Source organism: Eumetopias jubatus, unplaced genomic scaffold (genome assembly GCF_037043125.1).
Source record: "Eumetopias jubatus isolate StellerSeaLion01/CBP00866 unplaced genomic scaffold, mEumJub1_p1.0 scaffold_17, whole genome shotgun sequence".
In the NCBI taxonomy this organism is placed as follows: Eukaryota; Metazoa; Chordata; class Mammalia; order Carnivora; family Otariidae; genus Eumetopias; species Eumetopias jubatus.
Window position 1 is genome coordinate 86,431,743 of NW_028274823.1, and position 9,097 is coordinate 86,440,839.

General features: G+C 41.6%; 1 pseudogene; it reads right to left on the reverse strand.

Moving 5' to 3' along the window:
* Positions 1 to 6,200: 6,200 nt before the first annotated feature.
* Positions 6,201 to 7,592, reverse strand: LOC114210334 (dnaJ homolog subfamily C member 21 pseudogene; annotated as a pseudogene).
* Between the last annotated feature and the right edge of the window lie 1,505 nt (positions 7,593 to 9,097).

Consider the following 9,097-nt stretch of genomic DNA (forward strand, 5'->3'; position numbering starts at 1 on the left):
GCAGTACATAATCAGGCCAAGAAATCCTAGAATTCCATGTAGAAGTAGTGTTAGGTGGAAGCTGGAGGAGAGCGGTGGAATGAACTGCCCGAGGAGGAGCCCCGTGTCCCTTGAAGTCCTTGAAGGGGGTGTGGCAGGGACAGGAGCTGGAGGCTGGGCTGGTGATAAATGCATCACACGCCGGAAGGCTGGGGGCACAACATCCTGACCTCATGGCTTCAAGACCCCGGGGTTGACAGGTGTAGGCGCAGGTGCTCTGCCTTCCACCTCTGTCCCAGGGTATCCCCCAGACTCATCACAGTGCACGTGCATGGTGGGTACAGCCCCCGACTGTGGAGAAAGGTTGACAGGACGGTTCTGGTACAAACCTTGTAAGGTCAAAACCTCCCCCTTCCAATCTGCAGGAGGGGTCTCCCAAAGGATCAGAAGCACCTCCATTAGAGACCAACCCCCTGCCCGTCACAGCTCCTCCCAGCCCAGAGAGACCCCATAATATCCAATCCCACAGCAGCCTAGGGCCAGCTCCACGCCCAGGAGCCCTCTGGCTCTCCCACCTCGAGATACACTGCTTTGCCCTTGCCACTTCCCTCTGGCTGTCTTTATTACAACCCAGACCCCCAGGTAAATCCCCTGGTGCGGGATCCAAGGACCGAGACCGCCGTTCACACAAGGCAGACTCCCACCCACTGGGAACAACGAGAACATGAAAAAATAAACAAAAACCAAAAACTATTCATGGATGGGAATGGTATTTTTAATTATATTAACATAAAGAATCTCTTGGAGGAAATGACATTTGAGCAGGAATTTGAATGCGAAGGACTCATTAATTTCCAGTAGAGCAAATAGCAAATAAAAGCCCTTCATCAGGGACTACCAAATTTTCAGGAGTCTGGTATATGGTATAAGCGGGCAAGTGGTATGAAATGAGGTCCAAGGGGGTAGGTGGACGCTGAAAGACATGGGATCATGTGAAATTTTGTAAGAAATGTAGCCTAAAACTTCGAGCAGCCATTGTTTGGTTTTATGCATGGTAATGACAGAATCTGTTCCTTTTGTTTGCTTTGTTTTGAAAGGCTCACCTTTGGTATTTCATAGGCAACAGTTTACGTGAGTAGGAATAGAGATGGGGAAGTAGGGAAAATTACTGGAGTATCTGTGTGAGAGATGCTGGTGGCTGGAAATCAAAACTGCTGTGTACAACATGAACAATGGTATACAGTGGCCCTGATTAAACCTCAGCGGTTTATAAGACCAAAAAAGTACAATGGCTAGATTCGGGGTCTGTTTGAGAAGCAGATCCAGTATGGGACTGGTAGATAAATAGGGTGTGGGGACTGAAATACACAGAAGAATTAGAGATGATTTCTAAGTCCTTGGTTTGTTTTTTTTTTTCTTTGTTTTTTTTTTTTAAGATTTTATTTATTTATTTGACAGAGAGAGACACAGCGAGAGAGGGAACACAAGCAGGGGGAGTGGGAGAGGGAGAAGCAGGCTTCCTGCCGAGCAGGGAGCCCGATGCGGGGCTCGATCCCAGGACCCTGGGACCATGACCTGAGCCGAAGGCAGACACTTAACGACTGAGCCACCCAGGCTCCCCATAAGTCCTCGATTTGTGAGATAAACAATTGGGTGAATAATGCAGCAACAACTAGGTTGGAAAGACTTGGTGAGGTGAGGCTTGGTTTGGTCAGGAAGGGGAAATCTAGCATAACGATACAATGTAAGTTTGGTATAACTATTGAATATTCAAGAGGATAGATCAACCAAGAAGTGCAACAAGGGATGTGAACCTCTGGAGACCAGTCCGTATTTGGATTGTGAGCACAGAAATAATAAACATATAGAAGCTCCTGAATACGTACGACAACATCTATCCTAGCAAGCAATGCTGAAGAGAAAAGAGAAAGGTCAAGAATCAAATCCTGGGCTCAGAAGGGGAAAAGGAAAAGAGGTGTGTCAGAAGCTAGGAAAGCATCTGGAGGGACAGGGCGTGGTCAGCATAAGGTGACGGCTGCGGGGCAGTCACTGGATTTGGCAAATCGGGCACTTACACAACCTTAATTCCCCCTGGGGGCAGAAGCCTGGCTGGAGTAGCTCAGGGACAGAAGGAGACCTGAGGACAGGGAGACAGCAAGTGTACACCCTTTTTACTAAGTTGCTAGGAAGAAGAAAAGAGCTCCGTCAGAGCTAAGGAGGGAGGTAATCAATTTCTAAAAGATGGTTACTAGTACTTATTTTTAGGCCAATGCAAACCATCCACCAAGAGGAGGGGAGAAATGGAGGGTGCTAGAAAGCTCAGAAATACTGGCAGGCGCGAACTTTCTGAGTGGGAGCACGATGAGGTCCAAAGCACAAACGGAGCAACGCTCACCCGGAGAGCAGGGGCACAGTTGTGCCTTGGCCACATCTGAAGAGAAGCCAGAGGCTGCCAACAGTGCAGGTTTAGAGGAGCCCGTGTTCCCACGGGGCTAAACTAAGGGGTTGCAATCGGATTATTTCCATTTGCTCACTAAGTCAGCAAAGGTGACAGAGAAGGAATGGGGGTAAGGAGGGCTAGAAAGGGGAGAGAGAGAGGCTCATAAGCAAAGAAGGGATCGCCTCGTGAACAAAGAAATGATCCCCACATTATTCTGGAGAAGAAATAAAATTGAAAAGAAATTACTGGCTAACATGCTTGACTAAAAGAAACAGAATTTTAAAGCATTAATGGATTGGTGAGACAAGATTTTCCTCCCCCCCTTTTTATAAATCAATGTTTCCATAGAGTTTAGTGCATTAAGCCAATTTATACAGTCTCTTAAGATTAGTTTTTACTTGTAGCTGACTTCATTAAAATATTCTTCATACCCATTTGGAAGGCAAACCTCTAGGTAATACTGCAGGATGTTAAAGTCATTTAAATACAAATGACATATGCCATATTTGCATTTAACAAGTTAACTTGGATCCATCCGACCTGTAAGGCTTTTAAAATGTTACAGAAAGGACAGATAAACAAAATCTTTTTAAGTACTGGGCTTCAAGTCTCAAAATGTAATGCACCATGTGGAAAGACAAATGCCTCTGCTTCGATCTCTGTAGGAAGTTTGGGCTGAAATCCACATTGCAACTGATGTGTGAACTGTGTCTTGTCTAATGAACAGATTCATGGTAAAATCCTTTGGGCTTGTTAGCTTTTCTCCTACTGAATAGGGATACCTCTGGGGTAACCTGATGCTTCACAAACAGTATTGCTAAAGATGAAATCTTTAGGTGGTTAAGAAACAAGAAAAAGCACAGTATACCCAGCTATGCCATTCCTTCCGTGCAACTAATCACAATTCCTCAGGCTTTAATTAAGCAGCATGAGGCAGCCCAATTAATTCAACATATGCCCCGATAAGGCCTTGCCAGATTCATGGTTATGACACATGAAATGCAATTGGTATGAATCAGAATGCCCCAGCTTCTCTCAGCCTTCCATACTAAGCCTACTACTGTTTCAAGGCTAACTTTTGGTCACAATGGCATCCCACCACTGAAGGATGAAGTTGTGAACATCGAGATAAATGGGCGTAAGATGTCTGGGTGCAGGCTGCATGCATCACCAGCCTCATACTGTTGCTTGTGGGTGTTAAAAAGCCTACTTACTGTGAAAACATCCAGTGTCCCCCTTGGACAGCCGCTGATACCCCGAGAATCACCATGTTACACCCACCTTTTTGTAGGCATTTGGTCATAGCATCTGTGGAAGCCAGTATTCAAATGTGAGTGTGTTCATCAGCACACTGTTTCACAAATACACCACTGATACTTAGCTAAGTTTGGAGGAAATGGGCCAGCAAGGATCGTGATCTTAAGAGAGAATTATTCCTAGTAGTTTCCCGAAATGGCTTAGACTACTTATAATTTTAAAACTTTTAACAAGCCTAGAAATTTCTGTCCTTGAAACATCAAAGCCGAGATGAATTATAAGTTTTTGTAAATTATATTAAAAATAAGTAAATTTTAAACTGATATCCAAAAAGTATGTGTATGTTATCTCATTACTTGTGAGATAGGGACATTTAAAAATTCCATAAAATTCCGCTTTTGGCTCCTTTTCTTGTTTTCTGTTTTTGCTAGGACCTACACTCCCACCTTACACATGCCTCATACTACAAATAATGTATGTCCTCCTTGTAAGGGACAAGGAGGTAATGATTTCCTCAGAGTCTTCCAGCACAACAGATAACATCCAAGGAGTGACCAGACCTAACCAACATGTGCATAATCCAGGCCACCGATGCTAGACATCTCAGCTCCAAGACCCCTGGCTCCAAGGAATGAGTGACTTAGGGAAGACACCTGGACACCTGTCCTTGTTCTAACCGGTCCCTGGATGCCTGCGAGGACACATACACCAGACCACAATCCTCAATAAAATTCCCAGGCCCTGAGAGCAAAGGCAAGACTCTCTCTCCCTTCCTCAGCCTCCCAAACACTCTGTCTGTACCTGCTGTCTCTCTATACCTTTGATAAACTCTATTCTCACTCCTTCCTGGATTGCAGTTGATTTCTATCCTGCACATAGCCAGGGACCCTCTTGGCTGATCCTGTGGGACCCCTCTGGGTCCTCAGACCCAGCCTGCCTGCATCACTTGTTAGAAGTCACTGATTAAAGGTCATTTTTCATTGCATTGGCAGCAAAAGAAAATTTGATCTACAGAAAGTCAAAGCCAAAATCAGATCATTTCTGGTTTCTGCACAGTTTCTCCTACAAATTCAATTTCACTGTTGGGAAAACGATATATGATATATATATATATTTAACCTCTGAAGACAAATCCTTAGATGGGTTATTAAAATAATTTAAAGCAGTCTGAGAGATATGACAAACAAGGTTTATGTAAAACTTCAAATTTTAAAAAAACAATTATTTAGGATTGTCAATATAGAAAGAAAAATCTTTGTGATTTAGTTATGGTACTAGAAAAAATACTTAGTTCCCACCCTGATAATCCCAAATATGAACCCATCTCATGCTATTCCTGGCTACACAAGTCACTCTTTAAATATTTCATCTCATCCAGGTCTGATACACCAAAAAACAGCTTTTCTCCTACTGAATAGGAATACCTCTGGGGTAACCTGATGGTCCACAAACATTATCGCTGAAGATGAAATCTTTATAAATCTCTATATCTAAATAAAGGAGAAAACATCCATAACAATGAATTAACTTTTCACTGTAAATTCCATGAACACACACCTATGTCTTTTTTGTTCCTATTTCCAGCCAAGTAAGACAGTAATTATCACTTACCATATTTGCTATACAATAGTTCTTGAATGAATGACTCCTTCATGTGGCACTTAATCCTCACAATAAAATTCTTCTCAAGAACAGAATGACAATTTTATATTTATGTCGCTATAAAAACCTGGGTTCAGAGAAGCCGACAGCCATGATGAAGAAAAGGTAGAGGCTCAGTTCTGATTCCAAGCCCTGTGTTCTCTACATCACGTCATAGCAGCCCATGATTCCTGGGTGACATTAACCGAGAACTCGCTCTGCTCCAATAACTCCTCTAAGGACTTCCAATGTGCCCATTCATACAGATATTATTAAAACCTATAGGTTGACACTATTCTTACATTATTTTACGATGGTGAGACTGACTACAGAGAAAATACATTACTTGTGGGGGGAAAAAAGTCATTTCTCCAGGATTCAAGCCTAGGCAATATGACACATCACTGCCCTTTTAAGCACCACATTATATATCGACATGCCTAGTTCAATACTGATTCATTAAATAATCACTGAGTCAGAAAGTAGGGAATCAGGAGTGAAACGCATTGTATCTACTCTGAAATATCTAACCAACCAGGTAGATGGTCAATAAAGCACTTAAAGGATATGTTTCTATGTATCTAGAAAGTTATTTTCATTAGAGGCAGGATTTTAGTTTTGTACACTGCCCTAACACCATCAATTTTTATATGTTAAAATAATTTAATTCTCCCTGTACATTTCTGTCCATGTGAGCCAACAGAAATCAAGAATGTATACTTTACAATATGTACCTGTTTTGAGACATTCAAGTCAATTCAGATGGCAGAATAGAATTCAATCACTAATGAAATGTTTAAAAAATATATATTAAACAAAAAAATGTTTTTACAAGATAAAAATAGTCTTCCACAACGCAATAAATTGCAGAACACCAAAATTTTAACTCTTTAGATGACTTCAGTTCAGTTTTTGGTTTCAAAATCTAGAGACAATCAAAAAGGAAAAGCATTGGCAGAATTTCTGTTTTTACGTTTCTCTTTCTTGCTTCGACTACTTGTTACCCTGTTTAAAGAACATGATGAAGGTGCTCTTGCATGACCTGTGGCTTTCAGATGGTCAAAAAGTTTATTCCGGGATGGAAATTCACTATGGCAGTTTGCATAGCTGATAAGAACATCACTCACTCTCTGTGGTTCAGCAGGTACTTTGACAGATTTTTTTCATATCTTTGGCTTTCTCTCCTTTGGGTTTAGGAGCATTCTTAGCTTCACTTTTTGGATCATCAGAGTTTGACAGTCTCAGTGACACTGATACTTTCTTGGGGACTCCCATCCAATTCTTTGGCACGGTCTTGATTTAAATTGGTTATCTTCTGATTCAACCTTTACTTCTTCTCCAGTTCCATTTTCATTGAAATTATCATCATAATTCTATGCTGATTTCTGTTTCTTTTTCTTCTGCTTTTTGGAAAGCTTTTGTTTTGGTGCATCTTCTACTTCTTCCTCAGAATTGGCATTCAGTGGATTTTCATCAGTTTGAGGTCCTGAAAAATTGTCTTCCTCCTCCTCCTCTGTTGTTTTAACAAGGCAACCATTTCCCGATGCTTCTTTGATTTTTCATGATTCCTCATGGCCTTTTCCGTCTTGAAAGATTTGTCACGTGCTGGGCAGTAAAGGTCATCGTACAGCTCAGCATCCTCAGCCGCATCACTGTCTTTACCACCATGTGCATCTGTGAGCTCAGATTCCCCTGTCTCATCTTCATCTAATCCATCTCCCAACTCCTTCTCCTAGTGCACCTCCATCTCCTTGAGCTCCTTCTCAGGTCGGCCACGGTCACCCAGCTCTCTTCCTTGTACTGCTCGGCCAGTTTGGCCTGCTTCAGCTTCTGCAGCCGCCTCATCTCCTCTGCCTTCCTGGCCTTCTCGGCGTTCTGTTTCTCCACGAGCTTCCGATGTGCCCGCACTCTTCTGTCTCTCTTACGGATGAAGGCGACCAGCTGGCGCACAATCTCGTCCTTCTCCTTCCTTGCTTTGTCGCGAATCTTTTTTCCTTTTTCCATGGCTCTTTTCCCCAGCGGTTTGAAGCTTGTCATGTATCATATTCTTCCTTCCAAGCAAAGTTCTTCTGAGTGCAGAAACTCTGCCAGTAGGCATAGAAAGGATGGACTACCGTATCAGAGTCACTCTGGGAGTCTCCAAAAGTGGGGAAGTCTTCCATCTCCTCTTCTAGCGTAGATTCTAGCTCTTCCTTCGCAATCATTTCAAAAACGTTATCATAAACTGTATAAAAGCCCTTTCATCATCTCCATAACCAGAGTAACAGGTCCTCATTTGTTGTGAGCACTCAAGATTTATTAATGAATTAATCTATTGCTCTAATCTTCCATCCAATCGGACGGTATTTGCCAGATGACTAAGTGGGAACAGGTACATAGGAAGCAAGAGACCAGTGGCTATTTACTTTGGAATCAGAGACCTAAATTAAAGTCTCTCTCTTCTTAGTCCCATGGACTTGGGATAGGTTTCCTCTCTCTGAATTAGGGCAACCGACACACACAGGAAAAGGTAAAATGAGACTCCAATGACATAATGCAAGTAAATCTCAAACCAGTGTCTAGCATTCAGTTATTTGATGAATAATTAAATTAATGAACAGAATAAGAATGGAGAGATATGTCCGAGAATGAAGTGTTTTTTTCCATAGATATATTTAACAGTATCACCAGCCAGTCAAAATAACTAAATTCACTGGTGCAGCCACTATGGGAAACAATACAGAGGTTCCTCAAAAAGTTAAAAATATAGGGGTGCCCGGGTGGTGCGGTTAGTTAAGCATCCAACTCTTGGTTGTTGGCTCAGGTCTTGGTCTCAGGGTCATGAGACCGAGCCGTGCGTCAGACTCCACCGTGGAGTTGGCTTCGGAATCTCTCTCTATCTCTCCCTCCACTTCTCTCGCTTATGTGCCCTTTCTCTAAAATAAATAAACGGGGGCGCCTGGGCGGCTCAGAAGGTTAAGTGCCTGCCGTCAGCTCAGGTCATCATCTCAGGGTCCTGGGATTGAGCCCCACATCCGGCTTCCTGCTCAACAGGGAGTCTGCTTCTCCCTCTGCCTCTGCCCCTGCTTGTGCTCTATGTCTCCCTCTTTCAAATAAAGAAATAAATCCTTGAAAAAAATCTTAAAAAATAAATCTTTTAAAAACATTAAAAATAGAAACACATATCTAGTAATTCCACTTCTAAGTACTTATCCAAAGAAAATGAAAACACTAATTCAAAAAGACATACATACCACTGTGTTCATTGCACCATTATTTAAAATTGCCAAGATACAGAAGCAACCTGAATGTCCATTAATGGATGTATGGATAAGGAAGAAGTAGTGTGTGTGTGTGTACGTATTTATATAATATTTATATATTTATATATAAATTTTATTATATATTATATATAAATTTTATATTTATATATAAAATATATTTATATATTTATTATATGTTTATTTGTATGTTATATATATATTTATACACACACGATGGAATATTACTTAGCCATAAAGAATAATGAAATTTTGCCATTTGTGACAACACGGATGCAGCTAGAGAATATTATGCTAAGTGAAAGAAGTCAGACAGAGAAAGATAAATACAGTGATTTCACTTACATGTGGAATCTAAAAAACAATAACAGAAATGGAATAACAAAATCTAAAAAATAATAACCGTGGCAAACAAAATAAAACAAAACAGAAATAGACTCCAAGATACAGGGAACAAACTGATGGTCGCCAGGGGGGAGGTGGGTGGGGGAATGAAGAGGTACAGATTTGCATTTGTGAT